The following is a 15,729-nucleotide window of genomic DNA, read 5'->3' on the forward strand; positions in this document are numbered from 1 at the left end:
CAGGCACCCGCCACAGTGCCCGGCTATTTTTTGGTTGCAGCCGTCCTTGTTGTTTGGCAGGCAGGCTGGATTCGAACCCGCCAGCTCAGGTGTATGTGGCTGGCACCTTAGCCGCTTGAGCCATAGGCACTGAGCCTGTATTGTTTTTTGAGACAGAGTCTTACCTTGTGCCCTGATAAGGTGCTGTGGTGTCATCCTAGCTCACAGAAAACTCAAACTCTTGAGCTCAAGAGATCCTCTTGCCTCAGGCTCCAGAGGAGGTGGAACTACAGGCCCCTGCCACAAGGCCTGGTTAGTTTTTCTATTTTTTTTTTTTTTCAATGCAATTTGGTTTAAATGCCAGTTTCTTCAAGAACCTAATATTTGTTTTTTTATTTTTATTTTTTATTTTTTTGCATGTTTTGGCCAGGGCTGGGTTTGAACCCACCACCTCCAGCATATGGGGCCAACGCCCTACCCCTTTGAGCCACAGGCACTGCCCCAAGAACCTAATATTTGAGTTACAAATAATTGAAGGTCCTTTTAAAAAAAAATCCAATGCCCTCCTAATCAACTACTTTACCTGAAGAGAAAAGACATTGTTACAATGGCTCAAAACCGTTCTTCCAATGCATGACAGATTCAGTTCGGCTTTAACTAGCAAAGGCCGTGCCCACGTCCCCCTTCCCTCTGTACTGCCTCTTCCCTTGTGTGAACGGTATGTACCAGTATTTAATCATGTGTTTTATCTGCCTCTGCATCATGATACAGAAGAGCATGATGAAGTACATCACCAGAACCAGTCAGAACACCAGGACATTGAATGCGTCAAAGAAGGTACATTGCTACAAGGATGGATACCCTTGGTAGCCGTGTGCCAAAATTTAAACTCCAGAAGCCTTTTAATAAAGGGACGAAATTCCGCATTCTGTTGGGTTGGTAATGATGGACCATCATCTGAGTCTTCCATTAAGGAAGAATCCACTTTGGGAGAAAGAAAAGCTAGGAAAAGGCTTGGCCGCCTGTGGCTCAAGTGGCTAAGGCGCCAGCCACATACACCTGAGCTGGCCTGTTCGAATCCAGTCCGGCCCACCAAACAACAATGCCGGCTGCAACCAAAAAATAGCCGGGCGTTGTGGCAGGCGCCTGTAGTCCCACCTACTTGGGAGGCGGAGGCAGGAGAATCGCTTGAGCCCAGGAGTTGGAGGTTGCTGTGAGCTGTGATGCTACAGCACTCTACCCAGGGCGACAGCTTGAGGCTCTGTCTCAAAAAAAAAAAAAGAAAGAAAGAAAGAACAAAAAAGAAAAAAGAAAAGCTAGGAAAAGATTTAGATGGTCGATTCCGAGGCATAAGTTACAATGTACCAACCCTGCAACACCTAAACTCTAATCATGTTGTAGACAAAACTCAGACCCATAGTCACCACCCATCTCATGGTTTTGTATGGTGTAGACTTGTCTGCCTAAGACTGATAAATCTGTCCAAGCTTTGTGAAAAATCTGTACACCACTGAGGGTTTTCCATGGACACAATCTCCAACACTGTCCTCTTTGGACATTCTGTAACATGAAGTGAAACGTAAACGCAACTAATAATAAAGCCCTTCCAGGACTAAAAGACAGTCTTACTTCCCCCCAGATGCCCCTGCAGGGAGGGGAAGAGGATAGGAAGTGGCCAGGGTGAGCAGGACTGCAGCCCTCTCGCGGTCCCCTGCCCAGTCCCTGGGCTCAGCCTGTGCTCTGCTAGCCGCGGAGACGACCATCTCCTGACCGACCCTCGGCTCGTCCCCGCCCGCCGTCTAGTTTTTCTAGTTTTAGTAGAGACGGATCTGGCTTTTGCTCAGGCTGGTCTTGAACGCCTGAGCTCAAGCAATCCGCCTGCCTGGGCCTCCCAGAATGTTGTTAGGATTACAGGAGCAAGCCACTGTGCTCCACCCTGAGGAACAGTTCTTAACGGGATAAGTGCTTCATCTTTACCTTTATTAGTTTTCAAAATAATGAGTTGGCTCCCCAGCATTCTCCAGACACTGTAATTTTAAAAAATTGAGGTAGAATTCTCACACCATCAATTTTACCCTTTTAAAGTGTACATACAATCCATTAGTTTCTAGTACATTTTTAAAGTTGTGCAGCCATCGCTACTAGTTGCTTTTATGTATTTTTTATTTTTATTATCATTATTTTTTTAGCCTACAGCACCCCGTATTCCCAGGTGGTCTCCCATCCAAGTACTAACCAGGCCGGACCCTGCTTAGCTTCTGAGATCAGAGGAGACCGGTGCGTTCAGGGTAGATGCTTATTTTAAGTCTTATAAGTTCATGAACATATCCATTGCGTTTCAATTCATGGCAATTATTATTGTTTTGACATTTAAATTTTCTCAACTTTAGCCAACCTGAGCTTCTTTAAACTGGCTCCTGAGTCCTTTGACATGCTCTTGTTAGCTATGACACTTTCTTTTTTTGCCTTCTGTGGTAAGTAGATGTTCCTGGCTCATCTTGTACTCCTGCTCTAGCCCAGAAATCAGTCCTATCTCCAAGGTTCCTTTCGTAGAAAACTATAGAGGTCCCTCCCAATCTGGGCACAATGGGCACAAAGGGTGCTCATTTGTTACTGCTCATTGTTTCTAGGCCTCTTACGTGTGTAAAATTTTTTTCTCTTTAGCGGAGCTAGTTTGTTTGCTGTCCTGTGATTTTTTTTTTTTTTTTTTTTTTTGTTGTGGTTTTTGGCCGGGGCTGGGTTTGAACCCGCCACCTCCAGCATATGGGACCGGCACCCTACTCCTTGAGCCACAGGCGCCACCCTGCTGTCCTGTGATTTATAATTCATGAGGTAGAATTTTGCTATTGGTGATTTTCAGGAATTAAACAAAGTCTTATTCAACTAATGACTCATGAAAAATAGTGCTTGAAAAATCACCTAATTTTCAGTGATTGTTCACTTTAAAATTATTTTCCTTGGGGAAGGTGTACAGCGTAAAGACTCAGACTAAACATTCTTACTTGGCATTAATTATATACAGTTAACCAGATTTCGACTGAAGATGCAAGTTGCTTGTGTTACCTATAAGGTAAATATCAAGTACCAGATAAATGGTTAATTTTCATAGGGCATCTTTAGTTTAATAAATAAAACTAGAGATTTTCTAGGGGAAGGTGAAATTTTTTTTAACCTTTGGGATATAAAATAATGAAACACCACAACTTTATTTAAGAAGGTCTGTATTTTCTCATAAGCCAATAATTTGTTTCCTATTTGAAATCCTATCAGTCAGTGATGTGGAGTGAAAACCAACAGCTTCTTTTCTGACTAATGTCTCTCTAGAAAAATGATTGAAAGGCCTTCTATCGTTTCTGGCTTTAAGGACCTATAAACATGTCAGAGATTTTTAGTTAAGTTATTAAAACACTGTCAAAACCGTGAGTAGATGCTTTTAACTATCTGATATACATTAATGGCTCTGAAGGAACAAATAAATTTTAGTACATAATCAAAATTCCTTTGACTGCTTTGAAACCAGCTATTTTGTATTCATAGCATATGCTTTTGAAATGTTCTGCTCTCAATCTCCCTAGATAAAATTTCCTTTTATTATGTGTTTATTTAAGTGAGAAAATGAAAGCACTTACGAATGTTTTTATTCTGCCATACACCGCCTCCTTATTTGAGTTCCCCAAGGGCAAGCACAACCTCTTTGTTACTCCCTGTGCCCACAATACTATAGGTCCCTAACACTAAAACAATGATCAAAAGTATCAAGGCAGGATTGGCTGTAGCAGGTACTTTAAATACAAGATGCCTGGTGCTTAATCACCCAGTGCTTGATTTCCAAATGCTTACAATCTTAGCTGTCCTCGAGGTCCTATTGTGAGTACTTTCATAAACTACATTTTATACTTTATTAGAACATCAAACAATTTCTCATCTCTGCTGTTCACACTTCCTATTCTAGTAAAATGATTATCATTGTTCTTGTAACAGTTTAATATTGCTCTTTACAGCCTTCCATAAATGGATTTGAACAACAAATTACTTTTCCTTTTTTTGTAACTCAAAAAAATATAGTTGACCTTATCTGTATAGTCATCTATAGAATAATCTTTGTTGGACTTTAATATGAGTTTATCTCATGTAATTAATAGAACTAGGCTATCCTTTTCTTGTTTCCCAACAAAGTTAATAGTCCCTTTATGTATAAAAACAAGGGGCTCTTTGAAACTATCAATACCTAAACTACTTGATTGAGAAAACATCTTTTTCCTTTATGCTCTTTGGACACTTTTTTCTTAACTGCTTTACACTGGTGGACTTACAAGTACTTGATGGTAATTATGGAAGAACTAATAAGAATGCTGACATTAGGTTTTTGTGTTCTGAACATGCTGCTTACAGTTGCCTGGACGACGTGAGTTCCCATTCTTGACATACCATAGCATTAAACCGAGACCCTTGGTAAGTACTTAGACGCTGGTTATCAATTTTTTTGAAATATTAATTTGGGTACACAAGCAATTTCTCATTTTTTTGGCTTGATACAGTATTACTTAGTTTTATTTACCTTTCTGTGAATAGTCTATATCATGACCTGCTAGAATTTTCTATAAACAATGAAGACATGTTGTCATTTATTTATTAAAGGAAATTTAATTGCTTAAAAAAAAAATCGAAGCTAAAGCCCTGACAGGAAAATTACCAACCAGTACGTTTTCTGAGATTTCTTCTTACTCTACCTTCGTTTTTCCTTTTCCAGAGCCATTTTACGATTTTAAGATGTCTGAGGGAAGGGAAAAATTGCACTCTGAGAGTTTTAAAGAGTTATGACAGGCAACTGAAATACATGGTCTTTGTATTTACAGAGATTTCACACCAATATATTATCTGCTTTCTAATTTTTTTGTTGTTTAACGTTTAAATAAACCGTAACATTTAGTGCTATGTTGCAGCAGTATAGCATGTCAGATTCTGGATTAACGTGAAGACTACACTATTTAATTTTTTCCTAGTAACTTTTAAACATGGTCTGGGTTCCAAGTTCAGTATGGAAAAAGCATAACAATTTCAAATAAGGAAAATGCAAAATACACATTTTTGAAGTTGATAAGTGCTGTTTAATCAAGTCTTTTTAAATTTTAAACGGCTTACGCAGTCTAAAAAAAACCCATACCCAATTCTGCTATTAAAGAATGTGGTAAATTCATTATTTATGAATTACACAAGACTTACATCTCATAGGTTCCCAAGGTCTGATACACAGGTATACAGGACGTATACACTAAAAATTCCTGTTGATTGCAATGTGCGAGAGCAGTTTCCAAGTGTAACCCCCTCCTCCCCGCCAACTAATAAAATCAGTTTGGCTCTCTGGTTTGTTTTAAAAATTAAAACAGCTTGGTAGTTGCTCTATGGATAACTCTTCTCCCCCCTCTTCTTGCCCGCACACCTATTTAGACTGGCAAGCCCATTTTCATTTTATTTCAAAGATTTTTTTTTTTTTTTTTTAAGCAAAGGCTGGAGACCGCGGGGGTTGCTAAATTTATCTTCCTCCCCGGCTACGGGGATGGAGAAAACACATTTACTGCGGGCGGGGGTCTGAGGGCCTGCAAACAACTCGAGCAGGCGCCTCGGCCAAGACCGGCGCGGAGAGGCGGTAGGTCTCCGGGGAGGCCCTCGGGGGGCGGCCGCGGCCTTCGGGAGATGGTGGGGGATAACTCGGCCGCCTGCCTCTCCGCGGGGTCGGGGGACCGCGGCCCCGCGCGGGTTTTACGGCCAAGGCGGCGGCAACGGTGCGTGTGTGGCGGCGGCGGGCGGGAGCGCGGAGGAGGTGGAAAGAAGGGGGGCGCTGTCACGGAGACTCCGGCCGCCGGAGACCCCGCCGCAGCGAGGCCACTGGGCTCCTCGGTTGCGGGGCGTGAGCGGCGCCCACAAGGGTTCCAGGGGGACCCACCGGGCAGAGGAGGGGGCCCATCTACCCTTCCGCATTTTCCTGGGTCTCTCTCCCGGGCGGTGACGTGACGTGCTGACGGCGGGCCCGTGCCGGGGAGCTGGGCCGCTTTTTGTCAGCTCCGAGTTCGGCCCCTCCTCCCTCCCTCCGCCCGCCCCACCAGCCGGAGCCCGGCCCAGTGCTCCAGAGAAAGGCCGGCCTGCAGCACCCGCCACCGTCGCCGACCGCCCGCACGCTTGTCCGGTGAGTTTCGGGTGTCGCCGCGGCCGCGGGGCCTAGTGCGCGCGCAGCGGCCTGGTCTCGGCCTGGTCGGCGGCCCGCAAGGCGCCCTCCCGCGCTAGGCCGGGCGGCGTGGCGCGCGGCGCCGAGCAGGCCCCGAGGAGGCCGCAGTTAGGCCCGGGGAGGAGCCCGGCTGCCCCGAGCGGCGGCGGAGGCGCGCTCCGTAAGCGGGCGGGGGTTGGGGGAGGGTCGCCCGGCGGCGGCCGAGGGGCCCCGGGTCTGCACCACGGCCGACTCGGGGCACCGCGCTGGGGCAAGGCCTGGCGATGAGGCGAAGGCTGCAGGCGTGAGGTGAAGGCCGCAGGCCGGCTGGGCCGATTTTCGCTATGTAAATATCAGCGAGGGGGGGGGAGGGACGGGGGACAAGATGGCGGCGGCTCGGCGCCTGCTGCAGGGGACGATTGAGGGGGTTGACGGGAGGGGGGCCGCCATCTTGAAGGCGGTGTCTGGAGAGAAAATTCCGCTACAGCCCGTGAGAGGGGGTGGGAGAGTGGGTGGCGGCGGCAGCGGCGCCGGTGACGGGTCCCGGAGGCCCGGCGCGGTCGCGTGTGCGCGCGGAGGGGCGTGCTCGCTCCCCACAGCGGCCATTGCCCTTGCCGCCATGATGCGCGCTCGGGCTCCAGGCGCTCGGCGGCAGCGCCACCTTCCTGCCTTGTCTCCCGCGGCCCCGTGACTGGCTGCTATTTCCGCTGCATTTCAGCTGAGCTGCCGCAGGCGGCCACCACCGCCGCCGCCCGGGCGCGGGGGCCATCTAGCTCCTTGGCGCCTCCGAGCCTTCCCGGTGCGTTTGTAGTCTCCTGGGGGGCCGTCGCGGCGGGTGGAAGTCCGGGGATCTGGGATCACCAATGCAAATGGGACCCCAGGAAGTTTTATTTTTGCTTAAGTAAAATTTTACGTGGCTTAGGGTGCCCCTCGGTGCGGTTGTTTTCCAGCAGTCTTTGCCTCCTCTAGCATCTGAATGAAGAACTAAAAATAAACATTGATGGGAAAGTTCTCACCACTCTTTTGTCCAATAGGGAAAAAAGCGCAAATTGCACAACATAAAAGTGGAGGAATACAATTACGAAGGAGTCATTTGTTTTCATTTTTGTATATTTTTCTTGGAAAACTAGGCTATTAGTGATCTGTTAGTGGCATTTACTTCTTTTGAGAAATAAGAAAAGGGCAGAATGGTTTTTATTTTCTTATTGGAGGACAACGTAACGTGCATATTTATTGTGCATTTGTCTGTAGAGTTTGTCATTTGTGAAGGTTTCTTTTTCTTTTTCTTTTTTTTAGATAAGAGTCTCACTTTTTTGCCCTGGTAGAGTGCCATGGCCTCATAGTTCACATCAACCTCAAACTCTTGGCTCAAGTGATCGATCCTCTTGCCTTAGCCTCCCAAGTAGCTTGGGACTACAGGCCCCCGCTACAACGCCCAGCTATCTTTTTTTTTTTTTTAAGAGCCAGGGGTGAAGGATGTCTTGCTTTTGCTCAGGCTGGTCTCGAACCCTCAGCTCTCGCGATCTACCCGCCTCGGCCTCCCAGAGTGTTGGGATTACAGGCGGGAGCCACCACACTCGGCCAGTTTGTGAAGTTTTGAGGTGGAGTGCCATCCCCAAAGTACTTTTCTATTGCGCACTATACAACTTTCCTGGTAAATGGGAACCAAGTGTTAGCGATGCACAGTGGTAGGTGCTAAGGAAGATTTATTTAAAAGTTTTTGTAATGCAGGTGGTGCTGTAAAAAGTTCATCGTTTAGAGGTAGATGGGACAAGGTGAAATGAACTAAGTGCAGCGGGAAAGGTACAATAAATGACGGTTTTCAGAGGAGGGCAAGATTTCCATTTGGAGCATCAGGAAAGGATCCCTGAAGTAGGTGGCATTTTTAGAAGGTTACTGAAGGATAGGTAGGACTTTGTTAGGTGTAGGGCGAGGAGGACATTTCAAGGGTGAAGTTTCTTTTTTTTTTTTTTTTTGTAGAGACAGAGTCTCACTGTACTGCCCTTGGGTAGAGTGCCGTGGCGTCACACGGCTCACAGCAACCTCTAGCTCTTGGGCTTCAGCGATTCTCTTGCCTCAGCCTCCCGAGCACCTGGGACTACAGGCGCCCGCCACAATGCCTGGCTATTTTTTTGTTGCAGTTTGGCTGGGGCTGGGTTTGAACCCGCCACCCTCGGCATATGGGGCCGGCGCCCTACTCACTGAGCCACAGGCGCCGCCCAAGGGTGAAGTTTCTTTAGAAAACAAGTATTTATAGATTGGTAGAAGTGGATGGTTTAGGTAGAGGAGTAGTGGGAATTCAGACTAGAAAAGGTAAATTGCAGAAGAGCTTGTTTGCCCGTGGAGAGGCTTAATATTGGAGTCGGGGAGGCAGCTAGGGTGCCTTCACCTAGTGGAGTGATGACACATCTGAGGTGTTTTTTATAGTCACTTAACAGTTTCACTGGACTAGGAAAAGTTCCAAAGTTGAGAAATGATTATTAAGTTGATCAATGTTTTTACTATCAGAACGATTAAAAGAATGCCCAGAAGTTAAACATATTTTCCTACGTTTTGAACTGTTCATTGCTGCAAGATAACTGCTCCCTTTTTCTATTCTAATTCCTCATCCCAAGTAACCTTTTGCTCAAGGTTATTATAATTTCTACAGTAAACAAATAGAAAGAGGTTTCTAATGTTTAATTTACCATGGTTGAAAATTAAAGGACTGGTGCTGTGGATTACTTAAAGAAAATGAGAAATGAAGCCATCAGTATTTACCATGGTAAGAAGTCTGTTTTGAAAAGTAGGTTAGAATAGTGATTGTTAAAAAGATAGTGGCCTTTATGGCTCAGTGCCTGTAGCTAAGCAGCTAAGGGCCAGCCACATACACCAGAGCTGGCGGGTTCGAATCCAGCCCGGGCCTGCCAAAGAACAATAACAACTACAACCAAAAAATAGCTGGGCGTTGTGGCTACTTGGGAGGCTGAGGCAAGAGAATCGCTTAAGCCTAGGAGTTGGAGGTTGCTGTGAGCCGTGATGCCACGGTGACAGCTTGAGGCTCTGTCTCAAAAAATAAAAGAAGAGAAAAAGAAAGAAAAAAAAAGACAGTGGCCTTCAGATGGCCTTTTGCAATCCTTGTTCTTCTCCCTGGTGAAAATAGCTATAATGTTGGGTTTGGGAAGGTAACTGAGGGTGTCAGCTAAGCCTACCCTTCCAGTTTTGATTAATATTTGACTAATCTAGATGTGCATGTGGGAAATATCTTTCCTAGAATTTTATTATATAAGCCTTTAGGTAGCATAGGTATTCGCTTTCAGTTTTTCCATTTTTTTAGACTGCAGTAGGTGAGCACGGCAATGCCTCATGAAAGGACTGGAGAGAATGAAAGCTTTGTGTTTGTTATAAAGGATGGTGGTTTAGAAAAATTTGAGAAACCATGTATTGCATGAGGCTGGCTAGAAAGCGGGTTGCTAAGGTGGATTGTGGTTGTTGAGATGTTAAGGGTAAATATAAACTTAGAAGAACCAGTTGCTTTTATATCTTGACAGTTGGGAAAGAGACCTTTTTCTGTGCCTTTCTAAGAAAGTAGAGTTGTATTGCTGCACAGTATAGCAGCATTGAATCTTCAAGATTAAGATTAAATTAGACTCAAGTTTTATAATTAAGACCGATAATGTGTATAGTTTAGTTGCCACTAGAAATGGTTAAATATAAAATTGTTTTGTCTTAAAGGGTAGACCTTGATATGCAACCTAAATGTCGTGTAAAAAAGGGGTTAGTTTTTATGTGTATTTTTTTCCAGAGAGATGCAAATTTCCTTTTTCAAAAAATATGCTTGCAAATGCTTTAAAAGTGTGTTTTCCACCTTACTTTTTGTAAATGCTTATTCTATGACCCCATTTAGACTGGTATTGTCACTAGTGATCCTCTTTGTATTATTTGTATGCACACTGACAGCTCCAAACTTTGTCACTGTTAAACTTCTCAATTGGTCCTTGAAATCTGTTATCCTCAGTGAATATTTTACTTCACTGAGAGGGGTAGTTGACGGTCTGATTTTAACAGCTGAGTTTCCCTCCTTTGGATTCATGCCTTTCCTCTGTCCTCATCTAGGCCTTCCTACTTTTTTGCTGCAAGAAGGATCACCCTCCTTAAAGCCCCACTGTTCCGCTCCTTGCTCTGGCCTGCTTCCTTACGGATCTCTGGCAGCCACGCCATCCCTCTTTTGCATCATTACCCTCACCTTATAAATATTTCTAGGTTTGCTCATCTTACAAAACCTTTTCTTGCACTATTAATTTTATTTCCACTCCACTTATTCCTAAGTTCAGTATTTCACTGGTTGGGGAAGCTTGCACAGCATGTTAATGGGTGTGTTGTATAAAAAAAGTGTTCTGGGTTTTAGAAACTATCTTCTCTGTCCTCCTTGGCAGTGATTTTTTAACTGGTGTGCCATGAAAATTTTTAAAGATCATGAATTAAATTATTTACCAAAGAAGTTCAAAGCACAGTAAGTATGTTCTTTTTTTGATCAACATAACGTAAGTGTGCCTCATAAGTTTAACTATAGGTTCAAGTGTGCGATGAGATAAAGTTGAAAAACACTGCACTATGGTGAGATTTCCCTCAAGGTTAGTCTCTTCTTTTTTCTCTGGAATCTTCTCCCCTAACTTCTCCCCTCCCCTAACGTCCACCCTCTCTTCTAGTTTCTTATCTAGCATTTCCAACTGCTTACTGATCATATCCACCCAGATATCTTACTTAACTATCTCAAGATTTTGAAACCAGATTTATCTGGTACATTGTAGATGTCCACTAATACTTATTGATTTATTGTATTTTATTTTACCAGAGCCTCTAAAACAACTCTTGCTTCTTCCTTTATGTTAATGGTGCGATCATCTTTAGAGGCTCATTCTTTTCTGTCCAATGTGAACATCTTTAATTTAGCATTTAAGCAATTGGATTTTAACAATTTTAGCAATTGTTTATATTTTTGTCTTTTAAACTGTGAATATAGAGATAAATTCTCATTTATCTTTGTCCCTGAGCGGTACCTGGTACATGGTCCATTATCTCCAAAAGCAATTATTTTGGGTGGCGCCCGTAGCTCAGTGGGTAGGGCACCGGCCACATGCACTGGGGCTGGTGGGTTCGAACCCAGCCCAGGCCTACTAAAAACAAACTACAACAACAATAACAAAAAACCCTCAGAAAACCAAAAGCGATTATTTTAGTTACTGAGTATAGAGCATTTGATATAGTTGAATAGGTTTTAGCTATTCACAATTAAACATCCAATCAGTGTGTTCGTTTTTTTTTTTTTTTGGACACTTTTTTTGCCCTTGGTAGAGTGCCGTGGTGTCACACAGCTCACAGCAACCTCCAGCTCCTGGGCTTAGGCGATTCTCTTGCCTCAGCCTCCCGAGTAGCTGGGACTACAGGCGCCTGCCACAACGCCCAGCTACCAATCAGTGTGTTCTTTGACCAAGGAATATATATGCAGGTATGGAGGCACACTTACCTTACTAGGGTACCAGGCCCAGACCAGGAGCTAAGTTACTTCCCCCCTTATCTCATTGGAATATGGCACACCTTTTCTTATTCCTGTCAAATTATTTTCCCAGACAGCATTTTATAAAAACCTGGTATCTTACAACTCTGTTTTATTCAAAGGGAAATATAGTTTAGGGAAACTGTGGCCTTGAAGTGTACAGCCATTATTAGGCTTTTAAAAATATATATCTAAGAAGTTTTAAATTAGGAAAAATTTCAAAATTACTGGAAAGCAAATATCACTCAGATTCAACAGATCTTAATGTTTTGTTACGTTATTTGCTTCATATCTTTTTTGTTGTTGTGGCTTAAAGAAATAGTCTCAGATCCAGTTAAAGGGTGATCCCTCTATCTCATTCCTGTTTTTTTCTTCGCCAGAAGTAATCCCTGTCCTTTTTGTACCAAAACAATATCATTGTTTTGTGTGTTTTAACTTCACATAAACAATATCATAACTGTGTGTGTCAATTTTATATATTATTTTCACTTAATGTATTTTTGAAATTTATCTATACTGATATGTTTATCTAGTTCAGTGGTTTTCAAAGTGTACTTGAGGGATTTTTGGTGATCCATAAGATTCTTTCAGAGGGTCCATGAGGTCAAAACTGTTTTCATAATATTATTATTTTCCCTTGTCACCCTTATTCTTCTGTATACTATGTGAGCACTATACACAGGCCACGTGACACATGTTGTAGTAGTTCCAATGTGGAGACAGTTATGGGAATCCAGCTGTCCTCTACTAGACCAGCCATTAAAGAGATGTTTAAAAATGTAAAACAGTGCCACTCTTCTCCCTAATTTTTTGTTTAGAAAAACAATCATTTTAAAATAAATATTTATATTTATATCCAGTGGGTTTGGTTTTTATGAATTGATGTTTTTTAATGTCTCAGTTTTAATTTCTAATATGGTAAATATCTACAGATAGGACCTCCATAAAAATTGTCTGTGGTCTTTAATTTATAAGAGTGCACAGGAGTCCTGAGACCAAGAAGTTTGAAAACTACTGATCAAGTTTATTCATTTTACTTGTATTTCAATGTATAAATATACTTTGGCTTATTTATTCTTATGGAGGGACGAGTAGGCTGTTCGCAGTTTTCTGCAATTTCAAACAGTGCTGCTGTGAACATCCTTCCTTACACACGTTCTCTCTTGGAATTGTAGTAGAATTGCTTTATTGAAGTCTGTGCATTGTCAGCTTTATTGGTAATTGCCAAAGTGCCAAATTGTGCTGTTTGACCATCCCACCAGCTATGTATGGGTCTGTTTCTCTAGATCACTGCCAAGAGATTAGATTTTATAATTTCTAAACTGTTGGGTATAAATGGTATCTCATTGCTATTTTCTTTTTATTTTATTTATTTATTTTTATTTTTATTTTATTTTTTTTGTAGAGACAGAGTCTCACTGTACCGCCCTCGGGTAGAGTGCCGTGGCATCACACGGCTCACAGCAACCTCTAACTTGGGCTTACGCAATTCTCCTGCCTCAGCCTCCCAAGCAGCTGGGACCACAGGCGCCCGCCACAACGCCCAGCTATTTTTTTGTTGCAGTCTGGCTGGGGCTGGGTTTGAACCCTCCACCCTCGGCATATGGGGCTGGCGCCCTACTCACTGAGCCACAGGCGCCACCCTTATTTATTTTTTTTTTGAGACAGAGCCTCAAGCTGTCACTCTGGGTAGAGTGCTGTAGCATCACAGCTCACAGCAACTTCCGACTCCTGGAGTTGGAGTCTCCTGCCTCCGCCTCCCAAGTAGCTGGGACTATAGGCGCCCGCCACAACGCCTGGCTATTTTTTGGTTGCAGCTGCCATTGTTGTTTGGCAGGCCTGGGCTGGATTCGAACCCTCCAGCTCAGGTGTATGTGGCTGGCTCCTTAGCCGCTTGAGCCACAGGCGCCGAGCCTCTCATTGCTATTTTCATTTTGCATTTCTTAGATTATTAGTGAGGTTGACATTTTCCCCTCATGTATTTGCTATTTGAGTTTTCTGTGAATTGCTTGTGTGTATCTTTGTGGTCCATTTTTTTGTTGGATCATTGCCTTTTTCTTGTTGGTTTATGGATGTTTTTATATTCTGGATACTAATAATTTGTGATTATATATACTAAAACTATCTCTTCCTAGGCTGTGGCTTCTCTTTTAGCTTTGTCTATGGAAAGTTTTTTAATGTAGGCCTTTTTAATGTGACAGTAGCCAGTGTTCTAGGTTTTTTTTTTTTTTTTTCATTTATGGTTTGTGTTTTCTGGTATCTTCAAGAAGTTCTTCTCTTACCCCAAGGTCATAATTATACTGTGCTTAGGTTATTAATTCATCTGGAGTCTTTTTTTGTCTAACATGTGATCTAATTTTATCTTTTTCATATGAATTTATCAAATAGTTCAGACTTCCTGCTGTAATTCATAATGTAACTCCTGAGGTATATCATATTCCCACATAAACATATCTGGTTTCAGTTTCTCTTTTCTGGATTCATTGGTCTGTTTGCCTATCTCTCTATTATCATTGATTTAATAATGACAGCTTTTTTAATATATATTTTTCTTCAGCATTGTTTTAACTATTTTCCTCTTTTTGCTTATTTAGGATCAGTTTGTTAATTTCTGTGAAAACTTAGATTTTTATTGATTTGCATCAAATTTATGGGATAAATACATAGATTCATACAGACATTTGCTAAGCAGTAGAGGTGGGATTTGAATCTAGTTATGTACAACTGCTTTTCATAAAGCTCTTGTACAAATTTTATTATTTTTTTTTTTGCTGGGTACCATGTAATTTTTGTTATTATAAATAGATTAAAAAATTTTTTTTTCTTTAAATATTAGGGGGGTACGTGTTCTTGTTATATGGATGGATTATATCTGTGATCGATCCTCAACCCCCAGGCTGTGGATTGGTCTGTGGCCTGTTAGGAACTGGGCTGCATAGCAGGAGGTGAGTGGTGGTGAAGCTTTATCTGTATTTACAGATACTTCCAATCACTGGCATCACTGCCTGAGCTTTGCCTCCTGTCATATCAGCGGCAGCATTAGGTTCTGCTAGGAGCATGAACCCAACTGTAAACTGTACTCGAGGGATCTTGATTGCCTGCTGCTTATGAGAATCTAATGGCCTCGCAGCAGCAGCAAATACAGGATGGATTATATAATTGCAGGAAGACAAGTTCAAGGCTCCCGTGGATTCTACATTTTTTTGTTTGTTTGTTTTTTTGAGACAGAGCCTCAAGCTGTCACCCTGGGTAGAGTGCTGTAGCATCACAGCTCACAGCAATTTCCAGCTCCTGGGCTTAAGTGATTATCTTGCCTCAGCCTCCCAAGTAGCTGGGACTACAGGCGCCCGCCAACAACACCTGGCTATTTTTTGATTGCAGTTGTCATCGTTGTTTGGCAGGCCCGGGCTGGATTTGAACCTGCCGGCTCAGGTGTATGTGGCTGGCGCCTTAGCCACTTGAGCCACAGGCGCCAAGCCTATAATTGATCTTTAATTGATGGTGTCCTACAATCACTCTTGTCCAGGTGGCGGTCATGATATGGTTATCCTTACCTGTACTCACACAAACTTGGTCAGGGAGCTTCCTTTTGTCGTCACTTTAAATGAGTATGTGTATTGTGCTCGCTTCGGCAGCACATATACTAAATGAGTATGTGTATTGTTCATTGTTCTTTCATACCAAACTGCAGGCAGAAGAAATTGCATAGTGGATGTCTGCCTTTGAAACAAAGTGTAATAGATAATAATGGAAGCATTTTAAGAAATGCTGCATTGGCAGGCATGGTGGCTCCCGCCTGTAATCCTAGCACTCTGGGAAGCTAAGGCAGGTGGATTGCCTGAGCTCACAGGTTTGAGACCAGCGTGAGCCAGAGCAAGACCTCGTCTCTAAAAATAGCTGCGTGTTGTGGCAGGTGCCTGTAAAGAGAGGGAATACTCTCTCAGTTACTTGGGAGGCTGAGGCAAGAGAATCACTTGAGCCTAAGAGTTTGAGGTTGCTGTGAGCTCTGATG

General features: G+C 43.2%; 1 protein-coding gene and 1 pseudogene across 2 annotated transcripts in view; one reads left to right on the forward strand and one right to left on the reverse strand.

Moving 5' to 3' along the window:
• Positions 1-545: 545 nt before the first annotated feature.
• On the reverse strand, positions 546-1,538 carry LOC128578328 (protein RER1-like; annotated as a pseudogene).
• A 3,595-nt stretch (positions 1,539-5,133) lies between these two features.
• ZFX (zinc finger protein X-linked) overlaps positions 5,134-15,729 on the forward strand; it is a 66,591-nt gene continuing 55,995 nt past the window's right edge. Inside the window, exon 1 of one of the 2 annotated variants that reach the window (XM_053579900.1) lies at positions 5,134-5,626. The gene's annotated coding sequence lies outside the window, so the exon portion shown is untranslated. Of the gene's footprint in view, positions 5,627-6,056; positions 6,164-15,729 lie in introns of those variants that run through there. The other variant, XM_053579899.1, reaches the window with a different exon arrangement.

Source organism: Nycticebus coucang, chromosome X, assembly GCF_027406575.1.
Source record: "Nycticebus coucang isolate mNycCou1 chromosome X, mNycCou1.pri, whole genome shotgun sequence".
Classification (NCBI taxonomy): domain Eukaryota; kingdom Metazoa; phylum Chordata; class Mammalia; order Primates; family Lorisidae; genus Nycticebus; species Nycticebus coucang.